Source organism: Gavia stellata, chromosome 5 (genome assembly GCF_030936135.1).
Source record: "Gavia stellata isolate bGavSte3 chromosome 5, bGavSte3.hap2, whole genome shotgun sequence".
NCBI classification, from domain to species: domain Eukaryota; kingdom Metazoa; phylum Chordata; class Aves; order Gaviiformes; family Gaviidae; genus Gavia; species Gavia stellata.
In genome coordinates, this window is record NC_082598.1 from 61,262,401 (window position 1) to 61,280,949 (window position 18,549).

Below are 18,549 nucleotides of genomic sequence, written 5' to 3' on the forward strand. Positions count from 1 at the left end.
ATATCTGCATCCTTTCATCCTAACATTTTTACATTGCTGGTTACACTTCACACCACAGTGAGTCCCACTGATTTCTCGGAGCTAAGCAGCACCTTTGCAGTCAGCAGCTGCCAGACAGCGATGCCTGAGCCATGCCCCTGGGAGCACAGCCAAGTGATGTTGGGCCCTACGGATCCATGAAGTAGGATTTCCTCTTGGTTTCCTCTTTGCTTTCTAAAAAGGAAGGGGAAAGGTTAGTAATTCACCACTGCCTTAATTTATCCAAGCAAAAAGAGCATTTCTAATGCTTCTAAGACTCTTCGGTCTATCAGGCACATCATTCCCACCTCTACAGGCTGTAAATTGAACTCAGAATAATGAAAAGAGTGACATGTGTTTCCATTTGCTTTTTCTTTAAACTGAGTTTCTAACTGTCAGAAGATTATTCAGAGGTCTTGGAGGATGTTCTCTAAGAATATCCGGATGACGCTCTCTATCTCCTTAAATTTTAAAGATATCTAGATCTTTTTAAATCTTTAAGTTTTTAAATCAAGACTGAATACATACTTTAAGAACTTTGAGCCACAGGTTCTTAGGCTTGGTGCAGGGCTAAATGTAATGCATGCAAGTCAGTTTAAAAGATCATCACAGTCCCTTCTGCCTTAACAACCTACAAATATATGCAACGAGCAACAGACTGTAATCAACCTTTGGCTACCCTTCCTCATTCCCCTCGTTGTATTTTTTTATTGCAATCCTACAGAGACATAAAAATTAAAAACACAACAGCAAGCCTGAAATCAAAACAATTAGATGGAGAGCAAATGAAACAAACCAAATGACCAAAACCACTTCTTTTTTTTCTTTTTTCTCTTTTTCATCACCCCCTTTCTTTTTAATGTATAGAACCCACTTAGAGCTTTTCAGAACCACCAGAAGACTGAAAAAATCTATTATACACAAGTGTATTTCACAAGTGCATGGAGAAAGACCACAGGCAGCCGTTCCCCCTTTTCACCTCTCTGCATCAGTCAGAGAAGTTGCTATCTTCATGACCGTGTGGTGGAGGAAATCTGCCACAGCCTGCAGTGGGGTTAACTGTTGCAAATCAAGATGATAGGGGGAAAAGCAATGGTGGGATTATTTTTCCCCTGATTTCCCACTAGCCAGCAGTTTGGAGTCGGACCCGTGGCGAGGCGAGCACCCACACAGCCACTTTCGAACAAATCACATAGGCTCATTCACAAAACTCAGAGAAAATCTATTAACTCCTACAAGGCTTAATCCAGATTACACCACCACTGCTTAAACTGGATGCCAGCCCATAAGCCTCTACAAATGAAGTTGAATGTGTGCCACTTTGTGTTTTTATAGCTAAGAATGGGCTATCATAACTTTAATGCCCAATATCACCCACAAAAGACCATAAACTTTTAACACAATGACAAAGCCAGGCTTTAGCCTTCTAAATAATCTGCATCTTGACTAGCTGTCCAGTCTACTTTCTCCTTGCCAGTTATATTGAGGGGCTATAAACAAAGGGAAATGGGAGTAGTCAGTAAGTTAAAGTGCAGGAAACTGAAAAGGTCAAAGTAGTATGCTTTATTATTGTCTGTCACTGAGTATATGGCATGTTAAAATTCACACACTGGTCTTTCAAGAAAATAGAAACAATCTCTAAACTGTATGAGAAATCAATCAGCATGCATGCACTCTACTAAAAACAATTGGACTGGATGCATCTCAAAAGGCTTGTGGATATCAAGAAACCAACTGCTGTTACCTCTCTACTACCTTAATGGACGGGAACTCGGAGAGGGACTAAGTGATGGACGCTTGCATGTATTTCAGCAATACTGCAAATGCAAAACTAGTGAGAGGAACTGAAGCTGCAAGGATTCCATTGCAGTCCCTTTGCCCCCATGCTCCAATCCTAATAACAACAAAAAATAAAGGTGTTAAATTCAACTGGCAATTTTTACCTCAAACATCAGCTGCTGAGGTGGTCACGGATGAAATAAAAAAAATGACATTGCACCCTCAGCTGCAGATTGCTAACTTTTTTCATAAATGGCCCGCAGCGGATCGGCATCAAGGCATAGATCCACAGCACTAAGTGAATCTGCTGCTGTTAACACTCTTGTTGCATTCTGTCTCATCCACGAGAGGAAAATATTGGATCTCACCTGGGATCTCTTGGATCGGGAGTGCTTTCTGTCCTGTGCATCTCAGGAGTACCTACTATGGCCAGCACTGATCTTTGAGAACTGCATTAAGCCAGTGATCAAAACACACCGCACAGGGCAATTTATTGTCATTAACTTGGTTAAAAATGACTGCTCGCTTACTGAGAACAGCCTGCCTACTTTTAGTCCGAGTGCAGCTGCTGAAGGACATGTCCCTTTAATTCCACAAGCAAATTATTAGAAACAAGGCTGGCCAGATGAAATCTCTTTCCAGGAATTGGCTAATTTTGAATGCGATTGTTTGTGAGTATAAGCAGAGAAGAAGAATTAGAGGGAGTTGACAGTTTTGAAACATGTTATTTGTGATCAAGTCCACCAAACGCTAATGAGACACAACGTCTTGCCTGCAGCACAGCCTGATATATTTTTTGTCACATAATTATATGCTACTGTGGCAGAACATATTTTCCACAATGATTTTCTTTCTATCTATCTATCTACCTATCACGGGAGAGTGGACCAGCAATTTGCAAAACCCTGTCTTTAAACAATGATAAAAGATAAGTAGTGTCTGGTCTTACCATCTCTCTTACAACCTGACTAAATGCTCAAGCTTGCCGATCCGGAATGAATATATTTGCTTCTATTTTGTCCTAAAGAAGGATACAGGAGTTGTTTTCACAGCTGCTGGATTCATCGCCACCGTAATTTTATTCTCCCGCAGAACCAAAAACTATTGTACTTGCATGCTGTACCTGCAATCCTGCGGTCACGAAAAGGCACCTCTCCTCCGGGGGTTCAGGAGAGCGAAATGGCCAGAGAAGATGCCTGCAGCTGGTGTAGCGAATAAGTAGTGCTTACGTCTCACCACTTTCCAAAGAGGATGGAGAGTAAATCCTCAGACACACCACAGTGTCTCTTCCTTCACTTGGAGGAAAAAAAGGCACGCGCCACTTTTATTATGTTGTTAAACACACTGCCTTTTGTCACGCTTCAGTCAGCTGCAGAGATAATTTTACCAAACTCTAGTCCCCACAATGGTTTCTCCTCTCCATTATTATCGTTACAGATAATGAAATACCATTCAACAACACGGTTCTGCACTGAGCCTTGCTGAAACTGAACTAACAATCTTGTCTCAAGATTAAATGCTTTGGAGGTTTAATGCAGGAGAAAAGCTGTTTGTGGAAACATGATCCAAACCTGGCTGAGGTGCACCAGAAAGATAAATCAGCACATAGATTCCTGGGCTTGAGAATATAAGTCCTATAAAAATCCTGTAAGAAGCAGACCAGACTTTCCCCTATTCCCATCTCAAAAAGCCTTGATGACAGGCTTTTGCAGCAAAGGTCGTATCAACTCCCTCTTGGCCCTGCTACTATCCTCAAAAGTGCATCCAACAGGGAAATACATCTATGAAGCTGCAGTACATTTTCTGGAGACTTTCACAAGTACTAAGGACTCTGCAGTTTACACTCCTTGGCCCCTGCCTCCACGTTACATGCAGTATCAGTATGATAGTTCCCAGAAAGGATGTGTCCTTCAACATAAAACACTTGACATACAACAGAGAGACATACTCGCAGTCCAGCACAAGAGGGATAAAATGAATAGGAAGCACAATTTCATTTTTGGGAAAAGGTCCTAAAAACCCATTTTTGTATACTTTTATCTTATCAAAACCTGTTCACACATTCCATGAGGTATATATGACCCTTAATAAACTCTGGGTACTGCATGCTATCTGTTTCTGTAACTTATTAGCATGTACATTGCAATTATGTTAAAAACCAATGTATGTAACCTTTTGTGATGAGGAATAACTTCTCCTTCATAAAATTCTAGCTAAATTATGCCTTTGCAACCTCTTATCTGAACCACATCTTAAAAACATTGAACAGTGATTTCCCTCCTGTTAGCCAAAAGAGAGTCTGGGTTGATCATCATGCCAGGCTCTGCCACTGGCAGGCCCCAGGCAACAACACTGCCTTTGCCATTCATCCCCCATAAAAGCCAGACCTTTGCGTTTGTGCTCAAACAGCTGCTCTGTCCAAACATCCCTTCTCTACTTCTTTGGTCTGAATTTGAAATGCTTTGGACAGCCAATGGGACTTTGCTGCGACTGCTGGCTATCTGTCCAAGTGGGAAGAGAAGGTTAAGGAGAATTATCATAGAATCGTAGAATGGTTTGGGTTGGAAGGGACCTTAAAGATCATCTAGTTCCAACCCTCCCGCCATGGGCAGGGACACCTTCCACTAGACCAAGTTGCTCAAAGACCCGTCCAACCTGGCCTTGAACACTGCCAGGGTTGGGGCATCCACAACTTCTCTGGGCAACCTGTTCCACTGCCTCACCACCCTCATGGCGAAGAATTTCTTCCTAATATCTCATCTAAATCTACCCTCTTTCAGTTTAAAGCCATTACCCCTTATCCTATCACTACACTCCCTGATAAAAAGGCCCTCCCCATCTTTCCCATAGCCCCCCTTTTAAGTACTGGAAAGCTGCAACAAGGTCTCCCTGGAACCTTCTCTTCTCCAGGCTGAACCACCCAAACTGTCTCAGCCTGTCCTCATAGGAAAGGTGTTCCAGCCCTCGGATCACTTTTGTGGCCTCCTCTGGACCCGCTCCAACAGGTCCATGTCTTTCCTGCGCTGAGGACCCCAGAGCTGGACACAGTACTGCAGGTGGGGTCTCACCAGAGCAGAGTAGAGGGGCAGAGTCACCTCCCTCGACCTGCTGGCCACGCTGCTTTTGATGCAGCCCAGGATATGGTTGGCTTTCTGGGCTGTGAGCACACATTGCCGGCTCATATTTAGTATTTCATCCACCAATTATCATTATTAATAAAATACATTAATAACATTAATCATCAATATTTCATTACACTGATGATGAAGGACATAGTGAGTAATATAGAGCCAGCATCTGTCATGACTGTTGCATACATTTTCCACTTTTAGTTTGAATTCTGCATAGCAGGGTAACAAGGTGATACGCGTAAGTGATATTCCTAAATAAGTGATGAATCCATGGGGTAAACTGTAGAACAAACTGTGCTCAGCTCTTTCACCACCTATTTATGACCTATAAAATTGGCTTTATTCCTCTGTATTAAAAAGATCAGCTCACAACCTCTTTTCCTTTTGGTTTGGGATTGGTAGGAGATCATTGAAGGCTGTGAACCAAGAGGTCCCAGAAAGAGAAAATCTGGTAGGAAATTCTTTCAGCCTTAACTGGGTGGAACACAGGTTGAATTCTATCCCAGCAATTAAAGCTGTGATTTCATCCCCTTAATATCCTTCAGCTGGCATTTTTCAGAGATTTGCAGAAAGTTACCTTCCTCGAACCGAGCAGATTATCACAGAGACCACTAGAAAGGGATGTAGCTTACAGCATTGCTTCCAACAGAACTTTCTACCCTTTTCCAACTGAGTTTCTTGACAGTCTGTGACTCTCATTTATCTTCTTTTCCTGTTCATTAAAGCTACCATACTTATGACTGAAAATGCTAGGAAAGGCTTTGGTCTACTCAAAGCAACGTTGCGCGGGACCCTGGGCAAGGCTCCCTACCTCTCCCACGCCTTCTGGTTTTTGGGTTGTAAGTGTGCTAGCTGACACATTTCCCCTTTTCAATCTCCTTTGCATAGGCAGTTTGTTCATCAGCAGAGAGCAGAGCTAGGAGAGCGTGGCTGGGGAAAAAGAAGAGAGAACATGTTTCCCGTGGCTCCCAGGAAGCGGATTTTTACCAGTATGTCATATCACATTGCAAAAGGCTGGCTCGCTGCTCACTAATATTGTGTCCATGCTGGATGTGATCTAAATACACAGATATCTCTCAAAAAGAGCCATTGCTGTATACACATTTTCCATTTGCTGCATCCCTAGGGCTCTCTAGAAGACACCAGGTGAGAAAAAAACATGTTGCAAAACACATCTGTTGCTGACCAGGGAGGTTCCACTGGTCCCAGTTCCACTGGTCCCAGTACCAACTGAATACTGAGGATTGCAAGGACACACACCGGGCAGACGTTTCCCAGAGCCTGCAAGCAGGTGCACCTACAGACTACCAGGATGTGTCCCTTCACGGCCAAAATTTGGGTGAAATGGCCATAGTTCCTCAAAAGAAAGTGAAAACTCCTATGCTGAACATCTAATATGTACCATCTGTAGCAACTGAAGATTCTGAAGAGTGCAGAGTCACTACATTCAGCCACCCAACATAACAGATAAGAAAAACAAAGCCTGATTTTAAACCAACATAAATCCAGCCAGCCAGTAGGTAAAGACTTTCTTTAAAAATACTTCCTTTTCCTTTAGGAGCAATTTGACCTCTGGCAGTGAATGCCATGCCAGGTAGTTTTAGCAGACGGGAGGGGGGAGCAGGATATGCTTTAAGGGCATTTCATCTCAATAACATTAGTAGGAGAAACTGCGTGGTCCAGTGGCTACATCACTAGGCTGGAACTTACGGCACGTCTAGAACCATGCCAGGGAGCACCATGTCAAATGCAGACTCAATTCTTGGACCAAAAGCAGGAAAAGGCACAAGAGCATCATGCTGGGCCGTGTTGCTTAGCTCCACTGGGAGCCCAAGCTTATTAATTGCAGTGTGGCACATCATTGATGTGACCGTGCTGCTCAGGAAACGTCACTTGCCAGGCTGCAGCATGATGCCGTTGATCTCCCCTGATCGGCGCTGCCACAGCTGCCCCTCGACCAGGCTTCGTGCCATAGCACAGAGTGGCCCTTCAGAAACGCGAGCGTGGCAGCTGGCTCGCACACCGCACATTGCGCGGGACCCTGGGCAAGGCTCCCTACCTCTCCCACGCCTTCTGGTTTTTGGGTTGTAAGTGTGCTAGCTGACACATTTCCACACCACTTAATAGTTTCGATTTTATATCTTAAGATATTTTTTTAAAAAAGATTCTGGTCTTGGCAAGAAGCAAGACGTTCCCACTGTGGTCTGTGGCAGAATTACACATGTGTTCTGGGGTAGCTTTCTAGGCTTCTCTAGTCCTCAGGAGGGAAGAACCGGTCTCACAAAGGATTCTGCAAAATCGGAATCAGTCCAAAATTTCTCTTTCTAGGTCAAACACCACTTCCTAATTCTAGATGGGAGATGCAAACAGTCTAATACCTCTGGCAGCCTCAGAAACAGGAGTCTTTCATATTACAACTTGGCTTCATCTGAATCATTTCAGGACAGACTAGTTGAAATCAGGGCAAAGCAGAGACTTGATCCCATACCATTACATATAGTGCCACTACAGAAGGCACAATGAAGCACTGCGCATAACTATGTAATGAAAAATTAGCAGTAAAAACTTGAGCAAAACCAAAACCTGTCCACAAAGCATTTCAGTTTTCATGAAAAGAGTCTGTTTAGACAAAATTCTCTATCATCAAAAAACTGTCTGACTGAGTCGAGGCAGCAAAGCTGCTGTGTTTTTCATCACCTGAGATGTTCCCCTTCTGGAAAGCGAATCTGCTGAGATAAAGGGATAATTCTGACGTGTTGGTATTTTACAACAAAGACCTATGTGAAAATTTTCCATCAAAACCGCTGAGGCAAACTGGGCTTTTGATCAAATAGGAAAAAGCACAGTTTTCCACTGAAAAAAAACCCTGAACGCCCCAAACGTAAAATCTCTCTAGGGCTTTGCTACTACAGTGCTTCAAAAGAAAATTAAGTTCCTTCTTCTCCTCTCCTTAGATTCCACTCTACCCTGTTTGCCAAGCATCCTGGTTGATCTGTCCATCTCACACCATGGGCAGGGACTCCGGAGGAGAGCTGCCACGTCTCTCCAAGGGGTAATTAATCACCAGTCACTAATCACTGAAAATATACTGCAGATAAGGTTTCCAGCACAGAAAAAGAGGAATGTACAGCTTCAGGACAGCAAAACCAGACACGGGGGCTCACCAGCTCATGTATACTAGCATCATTCTAGATGTGTTCAGAGCTCACTGCAAAACTCATTCCTGTCTTACCCCTTCTCTAGTTATTTGAAAGTGGAGGGAGTAAAGAGTAGTGGAAAAAAGTGTTTCAGGCATCAGGAAAATGGACTGATGATGAGGCAAAGGGCTAGTGGTAGATTTTTTTAGGTTCCTGCCTTGAAGCTGGATTAATTTCTGTGTTCCTGCATGACTTGCAAACAGTTTGCTGCACTTTTCTTTGCTTGGCCATCTATGCGGGCTGAACCTTATGCCATTTCTCCTCCTCAATCCTCTGTTCCCTCATCACCTACTTCCTGTGTGAAGCAGAGTATCCACCAAGCAAGAGTCCCCTGTGCAAAGCAGCTTCATGCCGAGATGCTCTAGCTAAACCAGGGATTAAAAGGCAATATTATCCCTCGCCAGGACCTCACAAAATCTTAAACATAGATGTGGGTTAATCTAAACCTGTATGTAAGGAGCCTGTCCCTGGTGCCATCACAGGTACCCCTATCTACTGCAAAGAAGAATCTCTATCAGCACTTTCAAGGGGGCAATAATCCACCTGATGATCAATCCAGCACACGAGACAGGGGACAACAAGGCACAAACCTGGGACAAAAGTTAATGGCCTCTCTGCTTCTCTCCCCGTGCAGGTGATGTCTGTACTCTCAGCACCACTCTCTTGCACTCTGGCTGTCTTTAGCTCATTGCTTCCCCAAACCAGGATCTGCAGATGCTGCATAAAAGAGCTCAGTGAGCGCAGCGAATTATATTTTTTTGCCCTTTTTTTTTTTTTAATTCAAATGAGATTCATATTTAAATCAGAATTTGGGGAGAGGTTCACGGTTAATTCCTTTTTTTATCCAAATGTGGCTCTCCCATCTTTTATTTCAACCTGCAAAAAATACCTCTGCTCGGCATTTTCTGACAGCCCTGGCTTTATTTTCATCAGCTGCTGAGTTACTTTGGACATACTTAGACTGTTCTCAGCTAAGAAAGTCAGCCTTACAAAAAAAAAAACCACCCACAAAAACCAACCAAACAAACAAACAAAAAAAAAAACAAACAAAAAGAAGATATGGGAAAACAGACATGTGAAACAATGATGATCTCAGGCCTTTTTCTACTCCAGCCACTGGTGCAAGGTCAGCCCATTCTGAGAAAACAGCTCTCAAATACCATGTATGGCAGCTCTACCATTAGCTGTTTCCTGACCAGTTTATTTACCTGAAGTCCCTGCTCCCACTGGACATGCACTGCTGCATTAACCAAGCCCCTCTGCTGCTATCAGCCTCTTGCCCACAGCAGCTCGTCTCACACTAGTGGGTTGGCACCCATGCATCCGTGCGCTGGCAGCAAGGGTAGGGAGGTGAAGTCACATAACCTGACTGTGACTCCTTGGTTGACAGCAACCCTTTGGATTTGCCCTAATTTCCCTTGTAAGCCTAATGAGAGTATTTTGTTAGAAGAGGGTAGAAACCAGACCATCTCGCCCTGAAATGAAAAGTCCAGGGATGCTGAACGGAGGATGCCCCCCACACCCACAGGAACCACCGACGCAAGCCGCATGTACAGGAACGCTCCGACCTCACATTCCCTAAGTCTGTGCCCTTGCAGACATTGCTGCGGTGAAGACACCGCGCAACAGGGGAAGAGTCTGCTGTGCGGTACCGCATGCACCAAATCCCTTGTATTCGCTTCAGCAAGTGGATAGATTTGCTCTCAGCTGGATAAATTAGGCTATCTCCTTCATCCTCAGTTTCACTCATGTCTGAGAAAACCCAGTACTTTGGGAAACCAAAGGAGAATTACCCCAAATTCTTGAAAAACCCAGCTGAATGGAACTGTCACGGCTCCACATGATCGCTACTACAGAGACAGTCCCGGCTCAGCCACGGGGAAAGGAGGGGAGCTGGTGTGCCACACTCGTTTGGTGGGTTATGGCATGTATGAATTAAGCTGCTCTAGTAATGGGTTCCCTCTTAGGCAGGAGTGAGCTGAGTCCAGCAAAATGAAGCTGCATACGACTTAAGTATTTAGACAGATAAATGTGAATATCTGTGCTATAATAAAGGAGTAATTTGTGTGAAGGGAAATTGCATTATGCTTATTCAAAGTCAAATTTATTTCTTCCTTTTCTTATTAAGAAACTCATTTTAAATATCCCAGCCTCAGGTCAGGGTTATACTTATAGGGCTGATTTAGTATCTGGCAGTGCAGAATTCAAAATTCCTACGAAATTCCTTACTGTAGTCAATCAACAGCATAAGCCCCCTACTCGGGCCAAGAATTTTCTATTTTTCTTTTAATTAAAAAATAGCTTGAGGGCATGTAAGGCTTAAATTACTTGCATAGAGAAAAATGCTTCTCTAAGAAACCTATTAGGAGATACGGCTTGAGAGCAACAGCAGCCCTTCAGAATAAACAGAAGTTTAATTTTTTTAAGGTAATGGAGAGGAGGGGAGATATTCCAGAGTGTTTTCTTCAGCTCATTTTCTACTGTCATTTTGTGCCCCGAAGCCATAGTTGAGTTACCTCCAAGGAGATGAAGAGAGAACTGTTGGGGGAAGAGTCAGTCACTTAGCAGAACAGTGGCAGGAACTTATCTGTGTGTGGATCTCCGCCAATGTGGGTTTATTTAAAATATGCAAACCTTGGATCCAAGTCAGTTACAAAAACACAACCCAAAGATCTCTACGGCAGTTTGGCTTGCGCATCAGCTGGCAATTTTATGACATACATATTGTTAGTTGGCATAAAGCACCCGTAAGCTCTAATGCAAACAAGAGTGGCAAACAACCTCTACTGCCCCAAAAAAAAAATAAAAGGGGGAAAAGCAAAATCCCAGAGTCACACACTTTTTGGCTTCCTGGACCTGCGCTGTACCGAGGACCTGGAGTCCCCCTTGCTGGCAAGCACAGCGACTACACACTTAGGCAGCCTGCCTGCCTGCCCTAGAGGGAGATGCAAAAGCCCTGTGCCATCTGAACACAGGAGCAGAAAGATTAGAGTCAAAGAGGACTGAGAGTTGTAATTTTTAGCTGGCAGGCGGGGACTCAACGGCATCAGGTTGTATTGGGTCAGCCGGAGCCAACAGCATTTCGATCAGAGTCTGTATTTACAGGGGACTTATAGTTTGCATCGCCAGACAAGCTAACTAGTGCATACCTTTCCCTGTCTAGGGTGGTATGCATTTCCAGCAAGACACAACCTGGCAGACAGGCTGTTTAGCAATCTTTTTTAGGGAAGCATCAGGAATATGGCACACTCCACTACACCCCCCACCCCCTTCTAATTTCTTTCGATATCCCTCATTTTCACTTAAATGACGCAGAATCCTTCTGCACCTCACTCTCTAGTAGCAACACTGAAAAAAAAACCTAGCCAGAAATGGCAGATTAGGTTCAGAATTATCTATCCTTTGAGGGGCAATGACCACATAATAGTATTACACTCTAGTTAGGCTTAAAAGCAAAGCCTTGAATTAGAGAGCAGATCAGAACATTACAGTGACCAGACACAGGGCTTAAATGACTGAGAATTTCATTCTAAAATATGGATGGGCTCATGTAAACACTAACAAGCTGTTGTCTTGGCCTATCTGCAGAATAACTGAAAAGGGATAGGTGAACTTTCAAAGGGCTCTCAAACAGCAGCTGCGACTTTTGAACTATTCTTCTGCAAACGGATGACCCACAGCGAGGGGGACAGACCGACCTGACGCTGGTGAGGCAGAAGAAAAGCAGAATGTCACACAGGAGGCAGCATTTCTCCCTCATCACCAGGACAGGAATTTCTTCCCTAGCTGCTTAATGAGGACTTCCCCAGCTTTGCGGCAAGAGCCCTCTGCAGCTCTCTGGGCATAGGTGAAGACCGAGGAGGACCTATCACTAAGTCCTGGCCCTTGGTTTGCTAAGGAGCACGGAGGAATTCAGCTAAGGAGGACAGAAGGCAAAACAAAAGGCAATTCAAACTTTGTGGTGAAAACTGCTATACTTCCTTATGCTTTGCATCTTGCCACACTAATGGATTAGAGCAGGATTTCTCTCTCTTTGTGAACATGTGGATCCTCTTTTGGCTTATCCGCTTGCATGTGATCCTGAGTCGGCAGCAGCTAAGTTCCTCCAGGCCAGGAGCACCGGCTGCAGTACCCACACTGCGAGCATTTCCTCCCCACTGCAGTCCACGGGAATTGAGCAGTGACTGAGATTCAAGAGAGTGAGCAGCTCACAAACGAGTGTAAGCTCTTACAGGTTGTGACTTTACCTGGGTCTCATAGTCCTGACTTGAAGACCACGAATGAGTGCTGCCAGCTCAGGGAAGATGGAGCCATTTCGGACTGCTGCCGACACTTCATTGTTCCTTTTTGACACTCCCAGCTACAGGCAACGGCATTGCGTAGCTGGCAGTGATTGCTGGAATAAAAGAAACTTGACTTCACTAGATGTAAAATATCTTAGGACAAGAAACACCCTCCAAGAGAGAGAAGCCTTCACGGTGACCCTACCAGAACTTCCATCCTCTGGCCAACCCTGCCAGGACGCAGGATTGGAGCTGAGCACAAGGAAAGCGGCCCATGAGGAGGAGACGATAGCTACATCATTCCTTAACTGACTGCGTGTTTTGCAGCACTCGCACACACAGTTGTCTGGGTGGTGGCAGCAGAAAGTTGCATGGTAGCAAACTCTAAAACCATCTTTCAAGCGAAACCGCCACCGCAACAGCAGCGGTGTATGCTGACACGTTAAACTTCACACGGAGAGAGAAGAGCTGCACCACAAGCTCTATTCAAAGGCAACTGTAAGAAGCTGTCACCTCTTTGTTGTCAGTTACCAGCTCTGATCTTACCCAGATGACCTTAACATGCACTAACGTATCAAAAATAATACAGATCTGACCCGGCAAGTTTGATCCTGTGACTGCCAAAGCTGGATTCTCCCTCCACACGTTCTGCCGCTAACAACCCCTGGGATATAAAGAGCATTTTCAATGGCTCAAAGAAGGCTTTTTGATACAGAAAAAAGAAAAAGGATTTCATGAGCTGAACATAGAAGCCTTGCAATCTGCTGAAAGTTCTTTTATTTATATGTGGTTTTTAACTACAGGCCCTTTAGCTATCTAGCAGAGCCTGTACAGACGGGGTAAGCGTTACCCTTTCCAGAAAGGGTATCGTGCCGTCTCTCAAGCTTTACGTACGGTCTCCAGACCTTGCCTCTTTTAAGGCCTTAAACCTGCTGTGTAGTGGAAATGAAACCAAGCCCATCTCCAAAAGCTCAGGGCAGCCCCTTGTACAACATAAGGCAGAAAATGTGCTAGCAGCAACCACTTCGGAGACCCATGGCACAGACCTTCTCAGACCTTCTTTTTTCAGTGGTGCCCAGTGACAGGACGAGAGGTAACAGGCACAAACTTGGTCATAGGAAGTTCCGTCTAAACATGAGGAGGAACTTCTTCACTTTGAGGGTGGCAGAGCACCAGAACAAGCTGCCCAGAGAGGTTGTGGAGTCTCCTTCTCTGGAGATACTCAAAACTTACCTGGACGCATTCCTGTGCAACCTGCTCTGGGTGACCCTGCTCTGGCGGGGGGTTGGACTAGATGATCTCCAAAGGTCCCTCCCAACCCCTGGCATTCTGTGATAGAGAAGAAAGAAATATATTCTGCTGGGCTAATCAGGAGATTGAGTGAAGGTAACGCTGTCACGTTTTCCTGCTTATTTAAAAGAGTGGAAGCTGGAGAGAGAATTTAATGTCGGGTTTCACTACAAGAGATAAAAAGTGACGGGGACATAATAAATATAACACCTTCTGCCTGGGTTGCCTGGGATACAGCATCTAGGAAAGATAGACAGAGTGGGTGAAGTACGAACCAGTCCCAATTCTCACAGCAATCATTGCCACCAGAATGCATTCATGTTGTGCCATTTTCCATCTTGTTATAATCTTTGTCACAAGAATGAGGTTATTGGACGAGAAAGGCTTTTCCATATTGGCTTCAGCAGCATTGCTGCCACTTCCTTGATCTTTTCAATATTCCGTAATTGATCGGTTTGCCATCCCAATTTCCCCTTGTTTACAGCTTCTGTATCTTGTAGCTGGCCAGGCAATTCAAGTAGATAAAGGACCGCTGAAAAATCCCTGCCTTGTAGCACTCTGCTCCACAAGAGTAATCAAAGATCAGGGGTCACATCTTTCAACTGATGTAAATAGATGTAGCTCCAATTTTGCCAGTTGGGTTTATTCCCTGCTACAGGCCTTGAGCTAGCAAGGTCCATTCTGTAGTCTGTTAAACAGGCCACTGCTCTACAGAAATGCTAAAATAAACTGAAAGTTTCCATAAAAAAGTGCAGAATGACAGTGTCTCGTTCTTTCTATGGCACTTCTGAGCAAATAAAAAAGAATAAATTCTGCCTAAAAAAAAAAAAATCACAAATAATGAAGAGGAAAATCTGTAAGATTTAAATCCTTTAAAATAGTTCTTAAATTCAGCTTTGGCTGTACTGGAGGCAGGGCTCTGAATCTCTTCTTGGCAGTACTGAGATCAGCCCTTTGCAAAGGCACAAAATCCCTAAGCAACTCATTAAAGCCTGCCACAACTTAATGCTGCTTTTCCGTCTACTTCACCAGGCCTTAAACAAGTCTACAACTTGATTTTTCTTCTGTAAAAGGGGAATGATGGTATTTTTTCCATCTCTTTTACTTAAATGAAGAATTTTTAGAACCGGGGTTCCAAACTCTGGCATGCCTAATACTCACAATAGGCAAGTCATTTCAAAAGGTACTTGCCCCAGCACAGCCTACAACCACTATGCACTACCCAGAGGCAGAAGTTGTTAAAATAGGTTGGCTGGCCAGAATTATGGGTGAGAATTCCCTGCCAGGGCAAAAAAACCCATCTCTTTCCATGTCAACTAGCATCTAATGCACGGAAAACCTGGTCTCTGTCCCATTAGGGAAATAGCAACCCTTTTGCCTGCTGAAACGAGAGCTTCTCTTTGCAAGAACCAATATTGAAAGAGCCCCTCCGGCACCACATGAACTACATTGCCCCTCACACTCATTTTGGGCCTCCGATGTACAGAGCACCACAATGATATCAGCATCGGGTGGAGGCAGCTCTGCCCAAACGCATTTGCACGGCGAGGGCTACCGGATGGCGCATCGTTCACCAAAATCACCATCACAAGCCCTGTGCACCTCTTCAGTGATGAGAAGATCATTCTCGCTCAGAGAGCCAGGGTCCAGAGGCTGCCCTCGAGCTCCAGTCCTGCCAGCTGATGTTGCAATTATCAGGCAGCTCGCAAAGGCCGTATGTAAATTTATAACAAAATAATCAATTGGGGAGAACAAAGCACTCCTGCGAGCGAGACACTTACTGCATTGATTGCGTTGGGTATGGGCACGGCACAGTGAAGGTCAGCACAGAGCTGTTCTACAGAGGCTGCTTATTTTTTCACTCTGCAGAAGAGTGTTTTCTGTTTGCAGTCCTACAACAGAGTATTAAAAGGATTACACTGTGTATACATGCAACATACTTTCCACCACACAGGATAAAGCATAAATGCTCAGAAAATGACAATATCTTTGAACTTTCCAGATCAATCTGATTGAACTACATACATCAATTTAAGTTTACAATACACTTCTTGACATCAAAGGAGAAGGGGAAAAAACCCGATAGTGTGTTTTTTCAATCAGGCTGATTAGAAGCACTGCTGTGACATCTATTCTATGGAGTTTCAATAATTCAGTGATTTTCTTTTAAATTGCAGTATTTTGTACATTTTAATCTCTTGTTTTATTTGGCTGCCTTTGAATTCGTTTCCAGGGAGCTCTTGTGCTAGAATCCTGGTATTAATTTTTTTTGTTGGTTTGACATTTCAGGTTTTTAATGTTTGTGAGAAACCTGAACTGGGAACAATTTGGTTTCATATTAGAAAAATAAATTGATTGAAGGTAATTCAACAAACAATCACCAACAAAATCACCTTATACTGATCTGATTTATTACAGATCTATTTCTCTGCCCCTGGAGTTAATTTTGAGATCATTTTCTTTACTCCTAAACAGCTCATATCCATTGAATAGAGACATATAGTTCAGAAACAGCACACAGACTTGCCAGAAAAAAGCTGCTTCATTTTCTCCATCTACATTGGCATGGTGAGTGGGAAGCTCTTGGTTTAGAGGCAGATGTTTAGCTCATGTAGATCAGTTTAGCTGCCTTGATATCAGCTAAGTTATGCTGATTTTCATCAGTTAAGAATCAGTCCCACGGTTTTCCTTTAAATTCCTAACAATTTGAGTAATGTGCAAGTTATGCTAGAATATTAAAGTAGCACAGCTTCTTTTCTAACCCTGTGCAGCGAGCAGAGGTCACTAGATAAGCTTTTTCTTCTTTGCTCTCTGAATTTTAATTGTGGTTACTTCACAGCCTACCTCTAATTTCCACCACTAATTTATAATAAAATCTCTGTATTTTGCTTAGCTCCTGGCTTTATGCATCTTGCTTGCTGGGTTGCTCTGGATATTGTTAGCTGACTCCCTGCTGAGAAACTCCACATAATTGCAAAAACATTTTGCAGCGCCCTTCCCCAAAGGTTTTCTAGGTAGAGTTAGCTAGAATCAGATTTCTGCCCCACAGCTCAGCACTGTTTGCTCTTTTTGCATCATCTCCATTTAACACAGTGAATAAACCAAATGCACAGAACTTAAAACTTGCAATAATCTAGGACCTAATTATGAGAAGAGAGTTGGCCAAGCCTGTCACCAGAGCAACTGTGCTGGAAGAGTCACTAGTGACTCTTCCAGTTGCCTTTAGTGACTCTTGGTTGCCTTTAAAGGCAACAGGATATATGACAGGGGCATCTAGAAAGACCATAAGCCATTAAATAGAGTCAACAGTCAAGCAAATTGACTGCATGAGGTACCCAGACATTTCCTCGCAATCCTCCCACCAATAGTTCCCAGTGTTTTGGTTTATTTGCTAACACGGAGGCTGGAGTCAGACACCTTCCCCTGCTCATTTCACCGTGGGCGCTAGGAGCAGCCAAAATGCAGGCAGCGGGCCCCTTTCTGCAACTGGGAGCTATTTGCTGCAAGAACGAACCTCACAAGCTGTCTCTAAATCAAGGACATCGTAAATGTCAGCCCTGCAAACTCCACTTAATACAGCAAGTGCAAGCCCAGCCATCACTGAAAGATTTTACAACAGAAGCCAGATGGGAGCAGCAGCGACGATGCCTAACCGGGGATGAGATATCCCCAAGTCTTCACCGGCATCTGCAGCGTGGCAGGGCTGCAAGACAACCGGGAATGCACTCAGCAGAGCACACGGCCATCTCACACGTCACTTCTTCAGTCTCTATCGCTCCTTCCCAGTTTTAAGTTAAACGGATCATTGCTACAGCCCCAGCCTACCGATCCTTACTTCCATTATCCAGTGGAAATATTCCCACAAGCAAGGTCTAAGCAGGCTCGGTCTGGTTTGCAAGATCCTGCCTTATGCTCTAGCCCGGCATCACCATTGTGCTGTGTTTGATTTATGGTTAATATTCCTGTCAGCACCACAGGCCTTTGACACTCAAACCACATTACTCAATTCCACCTACTGTTGCCAATAACAAGCGCTGAAGTATCAGTTCCCAGCGGTTTGATATGTGAAGCTGAAGAACTGTTAGATTATCACCAGTTATGCAGACAGCACATCTGACAGCCTCGCAATGATGTTTTCAGCTGTCAGTTATTGCAGCTACAGTGTGGAAACCACAAAAGTGGTATACACTGAATATGCTCTATGAAGACATCTACTTTGGAAGAGGCAGCCTTCTGGATAAACACATTTTATGACATAATTGTGGTAACTCAAAATCATCTTCTTTATCTCTTGGCAGAGAGGCAGTTTTCCACATGCAAATTAATTATAGTAAGCTTGATTCACATCAACACTAAAAGAGAGGGTGGGCATGAACATATTCAGCACTAATCCTGTGCTGCAGCAAACTCTCCCATGACAAATGTCTATAGTGCTACAGCTTACCTCTGTAGACAACAGTTGTAACTGACCTGCAGTATTTGGTCAGATTAAAAGAAATTATTCATTTCCCATTTAAAAAATTTGCCAGTATAAAGGGAAATCAAAATGATAGAATTCAGCATTTCAATGTATATGGACACAGTTTACAGAAGGCGTATGATCAAATTTTCTCTGGAAATCAGGCTCATTTGCAGTTTCTCAAACCAGGCAACCCACGTTACTAATCTTTTCAAAATTAGGGCTTAAGTCAATTATTGCTGGGGGGAGGGATTGAAGTTGTACATAGTTTTACTCTGATTATTTTAATGAAAGGGCAATACAGAAACATTAAAAGAGACACATCATTCTGATTGATGATATCTTTGAAAACAGCATCATAGTTTCTTTGTGTCTTACCTTTAGATGATGCC